Source organism: Aulonocara stuartgranti (genome assembly GCF_965226115.1).
Source record: "Aulonocara stuartgranti genome assembly, chromosome: 20".
Classification (NCBI taxonomy): domain Eukaryota; kingdom Metazoa; phylum Chordata; class Actinopteri; order Cichliformes; family Cichlidae; genus Aulonocara; species Aulonocara stuartgranti.
In genome coordinates this window covers 10,791,830-10,805,420 of record NC_138956.1, presented here as the reverse complement: position 1 = coordinate 10,805,420, position 13,591 = coordinate 10,791,830, and the positions used below count along the sequence as shown (strand labels likewise).

At 43.5% G+C, this 13,591-nt stretch overlaps 3 long non-coding RNA genes across 5 annotated transcripts; all 3 read right to left on the bottom strand.

The window, feature by feature from the left end:
- Nucleotides 1-354: 354 nt before the first annotated feature.
- Nucleotides 355-1,433, bottom strand: LOC309696572. The gene is made up of 2 exons (XR_014273545.1): nucleotides 1,320-1,433; nucleotides 355-885 (listed from the first exon to the last, which is right to left on the bottom strand). It is a non-coding gene; the product is annotated as an uncharacterized lncRNA (long non-coding RNA).
- Nucleotides 1,434-7,686: 6,253 nt separating this feature from the next.
- On the bottom strand, nucleotides 7,687-8,893 carry LOC309697896. Its single transcript, XR_014273955.1, has 2 exons — nucleotides 8,648-8,893; nucleotides 7,687-8,217 (listed from the first exon to the last, which is right to left on the bottom strand). It is a non-coding gene; the product is annotated as an uncharacterized lncRNA (long non-coding RNA).
- A 2,541-nt stretch (nucleotides 8,894-11,434) lies between these two features.
- Nucleotides 11,435-12,467, bottom strand: LOC309697728. Of its 3 annotated transcripts, none has more exons than XR_014273889.1 (2): nucleotides 11,901-12,467; nucleotides 11,435-11,725 (listed from the first exon to the last, which is right to left on the bottom strand). It is a non-coding gene; the product is annotated as an uncharacterized lncRNA (long non-coding RNA). The 3 variants fall into 3 exon arrangements; XR_014273890.1 differs by having other exon boundaries at nucleotides 11,947-12,467; XR_014273891.1 differs by having other exon boundaries at nucleotides 11,960-12,467.
- Between the last annotated feature and the right edge of the window lie 1,124 nt (nucleotides 12,468-13,591).

Below are 13,591 nucleotides of genomic sequence, written 5' to 3'. Positions count from 1 at the left end.
TTCACTTTATAATTACAAATTCTCAACACTTGAACATTCCCACGTGTGTTCTGATCAAAACAGTGCAAGAATGAGCTCTTTAGCTTTTGATTTACAACTTATCCACATTTCTTTGCGGACACTCCTGCATGTCACAAATACATTGCACAAAGCGCATCTGTGGCTGTGTACCATTCGTGGTGCGTTGGCTCCCTCTACTGGTACGCGCCTCATTCAAATGTCGCCACACATTTAAAATTGCAGGGTGTCTTTACACTGTCATAGCTCCTAGATAGATTTCTTCAGAGCTGAAAATCGCTGTGATTATTCACCATAGCCTGCTTTGTCTTACAGTGAAAGAACGATGTCAACGTATAGCATCGTTGGTTACTTTAATTATGTTTGTTTTTTTAAATCAAATCCTACAAAACAGGACCATTGTGACACAAAACCTCTCACACACTAACACAAACTCTTTATACAGATACAGAGCTTTACATGTATAAATAAGGCAGACAAAAATGCATAAAACACAAGCTATCCACAGACTGTCGGTGGACGCCATGTCACTTTATTTTGTTTTTATCTTGTTTCTTTTTGGTGTAGCCTCATTAAACAAAATGTTTATAAAAATGACCACTTTTATTATGAATTATTAGGAAATTAATAATTCATTATTAATTATTTATTATGAACACACCTGCCACCCTCAAGTAGAGGTGGCAGAGAGGAGGCACTTGGAGTTTCGGTCGAGAAAGTGTCCGTGTGACTGAGTCCTGTCCCAGCTCTGCTTCAAGGTCTGTCGGTCCAGCTTGTTGAGGGTCTGAGAGCAAAGACGGATATCCTGGACCAGCTCTGACAAACTGTCCAGGTCTTGACTCTCCCAGGGGCCAGAGACCTGACAACCTGCAGGTTAAGCAACAAAGAATCATTTTATTTCATATCCATAATTTCCATTTTCCCCCCTATAAATATTTGACATCCAAATGTAGCCTGTTAGCTAGCGTTCCGCAATGTTTTCTGCTCCATAAAATGGAAAATTAATTCACAGCTAATCTTTTTTTTTTTAAATCTTTAAACCACACTTCTATATTGTAATGTCTGTGTGTGTAATCATCATGTAACACCTCTGTGCATACATACTAAATGTTCAAACTTAGAAATGCGTCAAAAGGAAACGCACTGATAGCAAGAAAGAAACTGTTGCCAAGTACAACTTTGCACAGGTGATAAAAACATCAAAGAAATCCAAATTGTGAATTAGTGTGAAACGGTGAATCTAAGAATAGCTTTAGAAAAAAAAAAGGAACTCCATGGAGTATCTCCAAGTTCAGACATACCTTCGAGGTTTAGAAGTGTCAGTGGTCGACGGGCCTCTCTGACAGACGCCAGGATGTTGTGAAGTCCCACTGATGTAACAGACGGATTTCCTGACAGATTCAGACTCACCAGTGTGGGACATGACGAGAGGCACCTGTGAAATAATAAGAAAAAGTCCAACAGGCCAGTAAAGAGTGACAATTTAAACAAAGGCAAAGCCCCACTAACATGAGTAATAACTGAGCCGTAGAAATGACGCCCTCACACACACACCTCGCCAAGGTAGCTACACTGCTGTCTGTCAGCCCATTTGCAGCCAGGCTGAGGTGGGTCAGAGAGCACTCGTCCTGCAAAAACACAAAAGTCTTAACCTGATTGCACAATTATATCTTTCGACAATAAATGACATTGCATGATTTTTGCGTGCACACCTGTGACAGGACTTTGGCGAGGTGTTCCAGTGCCGGGTAATCAGCAGGCCCTCTGCAGACAGCTGACAGGTCCACGTGTGTGAGGCAGTGGAAGGGCAGAGTCTTTAACACCAGCTCAAAGTCGGTGGAGCCCAGGGGATTGAGGGACAGGCACACTGCTTTCAAATGGCCTGTGCCTGAACGTTCAGAAGATGTAAAGTTAGTTGCAGTTTTGCTTATGGGTGGGAGTTCAGTGAAGCTTAAGGCTTCAGTCAGCTGCTTGTTAGAGAGTCACCTGTGAGCGCGCTGGCTAGCAGCAGTCGATGCTGCTGAAGGAAATGAGCAGTGAGACCTGCAGAGACCGCTTGGCTAGCACAGGGCAGCAGGACAGCAGACAGGACAGAGACTCAGACACGCCGTCCCCCAGTGGGTTCATACTGAGGTCCAGCTCCTCCAGGCACTTTGAGTGGAAACGAGCAGAAAAAGCAAATGATCACGAGAGCCAATTCTCTCTGACAGATATCATTGATATGAATCAGGTTAGCTTGTTATTAAGATCTAAGGTAGTTATTAAGACCAGAGGTACTTAAATACAGGTTAGATGGTAAACCTGGAGCTGCCACTATTGGCTAGCTGAGGCCCTTACCGGGAATGCAGGTGCACTCTGTCCCTTTAAAGCATTTACAGCCTTCTCCAGGCCGTCCCCTGTAATGCAGTTGGCAGAAATGTCCAGCAGCTGCAGACGAGGCATGGTGAGCGTTGTGGCAATCAGCTCAGGGAGAAGGTCGTCAGACATACGGTTTCCAGAAATTCGCAGCTCCGTGAGGCTGGCCTGAAGTTTTAGGGCACGGAGGAGCGGGCTGAGGGAAGAGGCGGCCAAACCGAGACACTTGGAGTCCTGACACGGAGGAACCCCGGTCCCGAACCTCACATAGCCGGGAGACACGCTTGTTCTCATCTACAGGTAGAAAGAGATGGTACTTCATAACAGAATACAAGAATGCACATGTGTCCGTTTTATAATGCATTTCCTCTGTGTTGCTCACCCACTGCTAGACTTTGACAGGCCTTCTTGTATCGCTCAGGGAGAGGAGGGAGATCCCCACGAGCAAACGTCAGCCAGAACCCGCAACACAAACCCATCAGTTATCCTGCACTGGTGCGGGAAAGTGAAGCCAAGGATTCAATCCCAAAAACTGTGATTCCTTCAGTGTCTTCTGGAAGCTGGCTCCAAAAGCAAGTCAGCATCCAGTCTGGTAATAGAAATGGTTCTAATCTTTACAGTTTCTCAGATTGTAGTTTCTCAGGCAGCTTGTTAACATAATCAGCCCTTCACCTTCTTACCAGAATCATACAGTCTAAAACCTGCACGCCTCATCTGGGTAAGAAAGATGAAGTCATTGTGGAAGGACCTAGAACCTCCATTCCTTCTATCAGTGATTTAATGAAAAGACCTCTGTGTCTATGAGAAAGTCTATTTTATGAATTTGGGCCATACTTTGCCTAAGAAAAGGAGTATGCTCACTGGCTGACATGCAAGCTGTTTCACAGTCATAGCCGTCCTCTTGTCACTGTGGGTTGTTTTTTTTTTTTTAAATCCAAGATAGCAACGGTGACAACATTTGTCTTAAACACTCGTGATCAGACTTCATCAACCAATCATGGTAGTCTTCAGCATCTTTTAAATTGTCTGTGGTCCAAGTATGGTCACTTCTGGCTCTCCTCAGTGTCACCTCACCTCTTCATTTGTGTGCAGGACGGCCAGTAGCTGGTCCTGCGGGGAGAGCAGAGCGCCTTCTTTCTGCAGAGAGAGACGAGGCAGGAGGCCACATTTCTGGTAGTAACGCTGAGCTGCCTGCTCACACAGCCACGACACAGAGCAGGAGTTGGCCTCACTGGGATGCAGAGCAATGACCGGCGATTAAACAGAAATTAAAAACAAAACAACAACAACAACAAAAAAACACTATACCAATCAGATTGGGATTTATTTTTATGTACTGCTCAAACTTAAAACTTTTCACCGACCTTTGTGGAACTGGGATCAGGAAGACGTCTTCCTGAACCCGGACCCTCATTCTGATTGGTGGAGGAAGTGACGTGGGCATAGGAGCAACCAAAGTTTGAGTTGGAGGCTAGAGTAAACAAAATAAAACATTCAAGCACTGTTAAAACATCTGTATTTAATGTCGTCAACTCTTTGTAGAAAGACAAAGCAGAGTCTGTGGAGGGATCAGAAAGTCTAAACATCAGGAAAGTAAAAGTTTGTCAGGTGATGCTACAAAACACCAAGGTATAACTATATATAAGATCCGAAATGGGCGATGTCATCTTTTACTCCTGGACAAAGCCCACGGCATCCAGGCTGCAGAAATATGTAAAAACAGCTCGCCCGTTTTGATCAGCTCGCGCTCATTTACTTCCACATTCATCACTGTTCAAAATGAATCAGAAATGAAGACACATCATCTTCAAGTTATATCCCCTAGTGACACTGAATTATAGTTATTCTCTCACTGAGTGTGCATTTCCTGAATAATTCATGTGTAGTCTCACTCTGACTATCACCTTTTCACACTTGGAGTGACTTATTCACAATCACTGTGTTGTGTGTATTTCCTTAGTTAGTGTTACTCCATCCGTAACTAACAAACAGCAAAAGAGCATTCCACTTCTGACCTAAGCATGGATAAGGAGAGGTGGGGGCGGTGTGTCTGATCTCCAATCGTCATCATCTGCATCCCCAAGCTGTTCTTTCTCTGAGAGAGGCCTCTACTGGACAGGGAGGAAACTGCAGATCCTGAAAGAAAAAGGGCACAACAAGCTAGAAAAGTGGGAAAAGCACGAAAAAGAAAAACCAAACAAACCCAGTCTAATCTGCAGGCCGTGTCCGAGTTCAAATACTTGTTTTGAATTCCAGCTGCAGAAGATAAGGCAGTTTCCTCTACTCTTGGCCCAGATGAGTGTGGTAAAAAGCAAACTTACAAATCAGATGTCCTTGCAGAGCCTTAACTCCATCCTGTACATCCGATATGGACTGAAGCTGTCTGGTGAGGCTTGCTATGAACACCAGCTGCCTGATAATGTTGATGACCCACTCTTTCTGTGAGCCAGCACAGCCTGTGTGTGTGGAGGGATGTCGGAAAAAAACAAAACAAAAAAACAAAAAAACAATTAGCCTGAATTAGGACTAGTTGTCATCATTTTTTTTCACATAGCCACGGTTTTTTCTATGGTCTGTTTTTGGGCCATTAATGTAGTTTGGTAACAGCATTATGCTTAAAAATGTTCATCTTTTACTGTTACCTGTTGTGGATCACAAAGTTTAAAACTACTTAAAAACACACACAAACACAACAAAGTAACTCCACCATGTGTCTATCCGGTCTTTAAGTGATGACGTGATCAATCCTACTTCTGGGCCCAAACTACTCTGCGTTTAATAAGGCTGTTGTGTTTTTAACATGTTTTAATGCTTTGTAACTTGTTCTATTTAATCTCAACAAGCCCCTTACAAAAAGTAAGTGATCACTGTCGGCCTCTCTCAGTTTTTATTACAACTATTCATTTTAAAGCTCAGTTTTTAAAACCTTACCATGTAACTACAGCCCAGGCAATGCAGCAGCACATTAATGACTAACCTGTATGTGGATGGATTATCTCAGTTGTTCTCTTGACTGAAGTTTGGTCCGTTTACAGCATCCTGCCATGCCACTGCATTTGTCCCTAACCATCGGGAACCCTCACCTTAATTCTTATCCAGTGGAAAAAAGTTCCCCTTCATCACTGTGTTAATGTTATGCTAACATAGCTGTTTCGCTAGTCACATAGCACATCACTATATACCAGCTAGCCAAACTTCAGTAACCCTACAAACATCACTGCTGCTTACTTTCCTGTCTTCATGTATGTCAGAAGTGATAGCAGAGCTGTGCCTTTTAATTTGTTTTAGAAATCCCTCAGTCAGAACCTGGTATATTATATTTAGACGGAAACTAGTGAGCTAACTCTCTGCTAACTTCTAACTTCAGACAGATTTTTAACTCTCAGTGATCATTTGACTTTGGGACCTGCAGTGTAGTTTGGGTCCAGACACGCTAATGACCAGACTTAAAGGCCAAATTTCGGGTCACTTTTGCTGGTCCCAAGCCCCAATAAAGAAGCTAGCTTGAAGCTTGACATAAAAAACAATAATTGCTAAGAAAAGTGTAATTTGTAGTTCTAAATATATTCTAAATGCATTTAGATCGTTTTTACTCACTTTATGTCTCTTCCACGATGTTACGTCTCTCTCCTATGTTGGTTACAATTACATAAGCACTTAGCAGGACAGTGGAAAAACCCAGGGCCACAGTGATACTGAGAATTCCACGGTGTTCACTGTCTTCAGCAACCTTACGAGGGCCGGTTGAACGGCTACAGTCTTATCATACACGTGCAGTGTTCCTACAAGCCATAAGGTTACCTTGAGTGAGGAAGATGATGATTGAATGTCCGTCTGAGTCCATAGGTTGAGGTGCAAGCACATTTCTCCCATTCTCCACAGAGGGCAGTGGCGCATAGGTGTGACGTCACTAACACTTAAGTTGCCTTAGAGTGATAGCAGAAAATTGTGAGCGTTACACTTGTATGCGGCTTGACGTAGGCACACATTGGCAGGGATGTGGTTGGAACGGCTGACTAGATAAGGCCTGGTGTCCAGCTAATGAAAAAGAGCCGAAAATTGGGGTGCGGCTGCGCAGGTGTGCACTTTAAATATAGCACTTTTGCCCTGTCATTCCGGGCCGCCGAGTGGCTCATGGGAACGTGACAGGCCCTATGGCAGAGATTGAGGACAGAGGGCAGTGGTTCGAATCCCATGCGGACCATATGCTGGGGACACAAAAAAAAAAAAAAAAAAAAAAATCCCTGGCTCTGAAATTCACTTGCTACGCTTGCTAGAAGCCTACAGGCGAGCCTACAGAATGGGCTCTCTCTGCCTTTTTTTTTTTTTTTTTTTTTTTTACCCCTGTCTCAAAATCTCTTCCATCAATCAATATTGGTTGTTATGGTTGCTATGGACGCCAAACACACCATGCATTGTCGCTTTCTCAATCTCTTCTTCATGTCCGAACAAACGCTCAATTTTGCCTTCATTAACACAAATTATACATCAAAATGTAGGTATTTTTCTTGCCTTTAACAAAATGGCACTGTCATTATTGTAGGAGTTGCCGTTTTCTCGCAAATGGCCTCGAAGCAACACAGTTAAAAAATGTCCACATTCAAAGTCTATGGAGACTTGAGTGAAAATGACAGCTGAAATTCTGTAACAGAGGCGTTTTCAACTCCTCATATCTCCTAGATGTATTTTTCTTTAGAGACCTGAAAACCGCCTTGATTTTTTTTTCCTTTTTTATTAAAGCCTGCTGATTGTTACAGTGAAAGAATGATGTCGACAGTCCGTGTACTTTTGGAGTTACAGAACATTTTGTAAGACGAAGAAACGGCAGTTTTCACCTCTCAGTTGTGGTAAACGCTTGAAATATATTATAGGGCAGGCCGCGGCGTAGAGAACGCGCTTTGGGAGCGAGAGACCCAGGTTGAAATCTAGCCAGTGGCAGTATCTAATATCGTTCCCTAATTCACTTTATAATTACAAATTCTCAACACTTGAACATTCCCACGTGTGTTCTGATCAAAACAGTGCAAGAATGAGCTCTTTAGCTTTTGATTTACAACTTATCCACATTTCTTTGCGGACACTCCTGCATGTCACAAATACATTGCACAAAGCGCATCTGTGGCTGTGTACCATTCGTGGTGCGTTGGCTCCCTCTACTGGTACGCGCCTCATTCAAATGTCGCCACACATTTAAAATTGCAGGGTGTCTTTACACTGTCATAGCTCCTAGATAGATTTCTTCAGAGCTGAAAATCGCTGTGATTATTCACCATAGCCTGCTTTGTCTTACAGTGAAAGAACGATGTCAACGTATAGCATCGTTGGTTACTTTAATTATGTTTGTTTTTTTAAATCAAATCCTACAAAACAGGACCATTGTGACACAAAACCTCTCACACACTAACACAAACTCTTTATACAGATACAGAGCTTTACATGTATAAATAAGGCAGACAAAAATGCATAAAACACAAGCTATCCACAGACTGTCGGTGGACGCCATGTCACTTTATTTTGTTTTTATCTTGTTTCTTTTTGGTGTAGCCTCATTAAACAAAATGTTTATAAAAATGACCACTTTTATTATGAATTATTAGGAAATTAATAATTCATTATTAATTATTTATTATGAACACACCTGCCACCCTCAAGTAGAGGTGGCAGAGAGGAGGCACTTGGAGTTTCGGTCGAGAAAGTGTCCGTGTGACTGAGTCCTGTCCCAGCTCTGCTTCAAGGTCTGTCGGTCCAGCTTGTTGAGGGTCTGAGAGCAAAGACGGATATCCTGGACCAGCTCTGACAAACTGTCCAGGTCTTGACTCTCCCAGGGGCCAGAGACCTGACAACCTGCAGGTTAAGCAACAAAGAATCATTTTATTTCATATCCATAATTTCCATTTTCCCCCCTATAAATATTTGACATCCAAATGTAGCCTGTTAGCTAGCATTCAGCAATGTTTTCTGCTCCATAAAATGGAAAATTAATTCACAGCTAATCTTTTTTTTAAATCTTTAAACCACACTTCTATATTGTAATGTCTGTGTGTGTAATCATCATGTAACACCTCTGTGCATACATACTAAATGTTCAAACTTAGAAATGCGTCAAAAGGAAACGCACTGATAGCAAGAAAGAAACTGTTGCCAAGTACAACTTTGCACAGGTGATAAAAACATCAAAGAAATCCAAATTGTGAATTAGTGTGAAACGGTGAATCTAAGAATAGCTTTAGAAAAAAAAAGGAACTCCATGGAGTATCTCCAAGTTCAGACATACCTTCGAGGTTTAGAAGTGTCAGTGGTCGACGGGCCTCTCTGACAGACGCCAGGATGTTGTGAAGTCCCACTGATGTAACAGACGGATTTCCTGACAGATTCAGACTCACCAGTGTGGGACACGACGAGAGGCACCTGTGAAATAATAAGAAAAAGTCCAACAGGCCAGTAAAGAGTGACAATTTAAACAAAGGCAAAGCCCCACTAACATGAGTAATAACTGAGCCGTAGAAATGACGCCCTCACACACACACCTCGCCAAGGTAGCTACACTGCTGTCTGTCAGCCCATTTGCAGCCAGGCTGAGGTGGGTCAGAGAGCACTCGTCCTGCAAAAACACAAAAGTCTTAACCTGATTGCACAATTATATCTTTCGACAATAAATGACATTGCATGATTTTTGCGTGCACACCTGTGACAGGACTTTGGCGAGGTGTTCCAGTGCCGGGTAATCAGCAGGCCCTCTGCAGACAGCTGACAGGTCCACGTGTGTGAGGCAGTGGAGGGGCAGAGTCTTTAACACCAGCTCAAAGCCGGTGGAGCCCAGGGGATTGAGGGACAGGCACACTGCTTTCAAATGGCCTGTGCCTGAACGTTCAGAAGATGTAAAGTTAGTTGCAGTTTTGCTTATGGATGGGAGTTCAGTGAAGCTTAAGACTTCAGTCAGCTGCTTGTTAGAGAGTCACCTGTGAGCGCGCTGGCTAGCACAGGGCAGCAGGACAGCAGACAGGACAGAGACTCAGACACGCCGTCCCCCAGTGGGTTCATACTGAGGTCCAGCTCCTCCAGGCACTTTGAGTGGAAACGAGCAGAAAAAGCAAATGATCACGAGAGCCAATTCTCTCTGACAGATATCATTGATATGAATCAGGTTAGCTTGTTATTAAGATCTAAGGTAGTTATTAAGACCAGAGGTACTTAAATACAGGTTAGATGGTAAACCTGGAGCTGCCACTATTGGCTAGCTGAGGCCCTTACCGGGAATGCAGGTGCACTCTGTCCCTTTAAAGCATTTACAGCCTTCTCCAGGCCGTCCCCTGTAATGCAGTTGGCAGAAATGTCCAGCAGCTGCAGACGAGGCATGGTGAGCGTTGTGGCAATCAGCTCAGGGAGAAGGTCGTCATACATACGGTTTCCAGAAATTCGCAGCTCCGTGAGGCTGGCCTGAAGTTTTAGGGCACGGAGGAGCGGGCTGAGGGAAGAGGCGGCCAAACCGAGACATTTGGAGTCCTGACACGGAGGAACCCCGGTCCCGAACCTCACATAGCCGGGAGACACGCTTGTTCTCATCTACAGGTAGAAAGAGATGGTACTTCATAACAGAATACAAGAATGCACATGTGTCCGTTTTATAATGCATTTCCTCTGTGTTGCTCACCCACTGCTAGACTTTGACAGGCCTTCTTGTATCGCTCAGGGAGAGGAGGGAGATCCCCACGAGCAAACGTCAGCCAGAACCCACAACACAAACCCATCAGTTATCCTGCACTGGTGCGGGAAAGTGAAGCCAAGGATTCAATCCCAAAAACTGTGATTCCTTCAGTGTCTTCTGGAAGCTGGCTCCAAAAGCAAGTCAGCATCCAGTCTGGTAATAGAAATGGTTCTAATCTTTACAGTTTCTCAGATTGTAGTTTCTCAGGCAGCTTGTTAACATAACCAGCCCTTCACCTTCTTACCAGAATCATACAGTCTAAAACCTGCACGCCTCATCTGGGTAAGAAAGATGAAGTCATTGTGGAAGGACCTAGAACCTCCATTCCTTCTATCAGTGATTTAATGAAAAGACCTCTGTGTCTATGAGAAAGTCTATTTTATGAATTTGGGCCATACTTTGCCTAAGAAAAGGAGTATGCTCACTGGCTGACATGCAAGCTGTTTCACAGTCATAGCCGTCCTCTTGTCACTGTGGGTTGTTTTGTTTTTTTTAAATCCAAGATAGCAACGGTGACAACATTTGTCTTAAACACTCGTGATCAGACTTCATCAACCAATCATGGTAGTCTTCAGCATCTTTTAAATTGTCTGTGGTCCAAGTATGGTCACTTCTGGCTCTCCTCAGTGTCACCTCACCTCTTCATTTGTGTGCAGGACGGCCAGTAGCTGGTCCTGCGGGGAGAGCAGAGCGCCTTCTTTCTGCAGAGAGAGACGAGGCAGGAGGCCACATTTCTGGTAGTAACGCTGAGCTGCCTGCTCACACAGCCACGACACAGAGCAGGAGTTGGCCTCACTGGGATGCAGAGCAATGACCGGCGATTAAACAGAAATTAAAAACAAAACAACAACAACAACAAAAAAACACTATACCAATCAGATTGGGATTTATTTTTATGTACTGCTCAAACTTAAAACTTTTCACCGACCTTTGTGGAACTGGGATCAGGAAGACGTCTTCCTGAACCCGGACCCTCATTCTGATTGGTGGAGGAAGTGACGTGGGCATAGGAGCAACCAAAGTTTGAGTTGGAGGCTAGAGTAAACAAAATAAAACATTCAAGCACTGTTAAAACATCTGTATTTAATGTCGTCAACTCTTTGTAGAAAGACAAAGCAGAGTCTGTGGAGGGATCAGAAAGTCTAAACATCAGGAAAGTAAAAGTTTGTCAGGTGATGCTACAAAACACCAAGGTATAACTATATGTGGCGAGACGAGGATGGGGTATAAAGTAAATACTCTTTGCAGTTTTAAAAAGACAACGCCACCCTGGGAATTTCACCCAGAGAATACTGGAAGTAACACTAAATCACCAGAAAGGCACTTAGGTTCGCTATACTCAGTCCAGAGACGAGGTTCAATGATCAACAAATTCACAATTTATTAATAATTATTTAAAACACCATATAAAAGCACAATCATAAATATTCAAGTACAAATATGCTTAAAAAGGTATTCAGAGCTGAGGCTTACCAGTGGAGGGGCAGGGATGCCACACACAAACTAAAGAAAGAAAACACACCCAAAACACAAGTGCAACACACTATCACACACACTCACACTAATAAACTAAACAAGGCAGGTGTGTACACTCAAGGGATCCCACCACCAAGGCACCCTAGTCTCCTCCACGTCGGCACTCCGCATCTGAATAAAAAGAAACAAAGAAAATTTTAATATATTACAACAAACTAATGTGTAGCACCGGGGGATAACCCAACTGCAAGACCACACTGGTGATCCACAGCTAGAAAAAGGGCCTCCCACCAGTGGTGTAACAGAGAATCCAAACTACAAATCAAAAAGCAATAAAACAACATACAATCTGAATAAAACTCTAAAATCTGGAGCAAACGGAATCGCCGTACTGCTCCAACTTGCCGTCCACACGACGATAAGTTAACAGTCAATCAATATGCACGCCAGCTGACTCCGATAACCGGCATGCATATGGCCGTTGTCCTCGCCGACGTCCACTGAAAAAGCTGACAGCAGCAGGGAAAGAATTCTCACAACGGGAACAGACGGTAAAAGCACAGCAAGGCAAAACAGCAGCACTTCAGTTCACGTAGCTTGGCGCAAAACTAAGGCCCACACTTCCTGCGAAACATAATAAATAATTACTATAAAAGAACAATAGAAGGCAGAGAGCGTAACAAAAGTTGATTACGTACCAAGTAAGCCGGGTCATAGAATGTAAGCAGAATAGCTCAGAGGAGGCTTCTATAGCTACGACCAGCCGCGATGGAGACTTTAGAGGAGTAACCCACAAACGATCTCTACCACACCGAGGAAGTCAGGTGACCAAAAAGGAGATCACAGGCAAGCAATGCAGAGACACTCAAATGGCCACTATTTATACCAGCGCCCCCTAATGGGCCAGGCTGAAAGTGGGTTGGACCGCGGGATAACATTCATCCTGCCACATATATATAAGATCCGAAATGGGCGATGTCATCTTTTACTCCTGGACAAAGCCCACGGCATCCAGGCTGCAGAAATATGTAAAAACAGCTCGCCCGTTTTGATCAGCTCGCGCTCATTTACTTCCACATTCATCACTGTTCAAAATGAATCAGAAATGAAGACACATCATCTTCAAGTTATATCCCCTAGTGACACTGAATTATAGTTATTCTCTCACTGAGTGTGCATTTCCTGAATAATTCATGTGTAGTCTCACTCTGACTATCACCTTTTCACACTTGGAGTGACTTATTCACAATCACTGTGTTGTGTGTATTTCCTTAGTTAGTGTTACTCCATCCGTAACTAACAAACAGCAAAAGAGCATTCCACTTCTGACCTAAGCATGGATAAGGAGAGGTGGGGGCGGTGTGTCTGATCTCCAATCGTCATCATCTGCATCCCCAAGCTGTTCTTTCTCTGAGAGAGGCCTCTACTGGACAGGGAGGAAACTGCAGATCCTGAAAGAAAAAGGGCACAACAAGCTAGAAAAGTGGGAAAAGCACGAAAAAGAAAAACCAAACAAACCCAGTCTAATCTGCAGGCCGTATCCGAGTTCAAATACTTGTTTTGAATTCCAGCTGCAGAAGATAAGGCAGTTTCCTCTACTCTTGGCCCAGATGAGTGTGGTAAAAAGCAAACTTACAAATCAGATGTCCTTGCAGAGCCTTAACTCCATCCTGTACATCCGATATGGACTGAAGCTGTCTGGTGAGGCTTGCTATGAACACCAGCTGCCTGATAATGTTGATGACCCACTCTTTCTGTGAGCCAGCACAGCCTGTGTGTGTGGAGGGATGTCGGAAAAAAACAAAACAAAAAAACAATTAGCCTGAATTAGGACTAGTTGTCATCATTTTTTTTCACATAGCTACGGTTTTTTCTATGGTCTGTTTTTGGGCCATTAATGTAGTTTGGTAACAGCATTATGCTTAAAAATGTTCATCTTTTACTGTTACCTGTTGTGGATCACAAAGTTTAAAACTACTTAAAAACACACACAAACACAACAAAGTAACTCCACCATGTGTCTATCCGGTCTTTAAG